The sequence below is a fragment of the Lichenostomus cassidix genome, chromosome 1Aa (assembly GCF_008360975.1).
Source record: "Lichenostomus cassidix isolate B80296 chromosome 1Aa, HeHo_3.0, whole genome shotgun sequence".
Taxonomy (NCBI): Eukaryota; Metazoa; Chordata; class Aves; order Passeriformes; family Meliphagidae; genus Lichenostomus; species Lichenostomus cassidix.
Genome location: NC_139480.1, coordinates 51,996,737 through 51,997,498, shown reverse-complemented (window position 1 = coordinate 51,997,498; position 762 = coordinate 51,996,737).

The window sequence follows — 762 nt, the reverse complement described above, 5'->3', positions numbered from 1 at the left end:
TATTTCAAAGGAGATGTGCCCTGCTCCAGAACTTTCCAAAACTGCTTTCAATGATCTCTACAGCATCAGTATGGTCACCTCAGTGTTCTGCTGGAAGAATTGGACTGAAATTAAAAGGTTCCCTGGTGTCATGGGTTTTCGACCGGACATTGCCAGGAGGACGCACGAAAAGAGAGCAACCAGGCTCCAAGCTTAAAGTTGCAAAAACTGTTTAATTACCTAACAGTGTTGGAGGATAAATGCAGGCAAAAATCTACTTTTCATACAGTTTTGGTTCACTCCTCCCTCCGTCTTAGGAACCTATAGTATTCCCCACCTTTCCTCCTTTACAGTCAACAAGCCAGGTGGGGGGAGGGGCAGGGTGTGGGGTCTCTTTTCAGTCCACAGAGCAGATTCTCAAATTTACTCATCACCACAATTCTTCTACTACAAATACTCTTTAGCTCTACTTGTTTCTCTCTCTCTCCAGAAAGGCTTTTTCTGCTCTCACCCTCACCCTCTTAAGAAGCAGTCTCTGCACTCACCCCCCCACTTCCCTCTTTCCAAACCAGCAACACAGACAGGGGGCAGTTTGAGGGGTTCTCTGGTCAGTCCAATCAGGACAAAGAGGTTCTCTACTTAGCCAGGGGTCCTTCCCACGAGAGACAGTCCTCTGGGAACTTCTTTGGCGTGGGTCCAATCTCACTAGCAACAAACATCCCACCCGAATTCTGCTGCAACATGAGTCTTTTTGTCCATAACGTGCTGTACAGACTCTCCTGA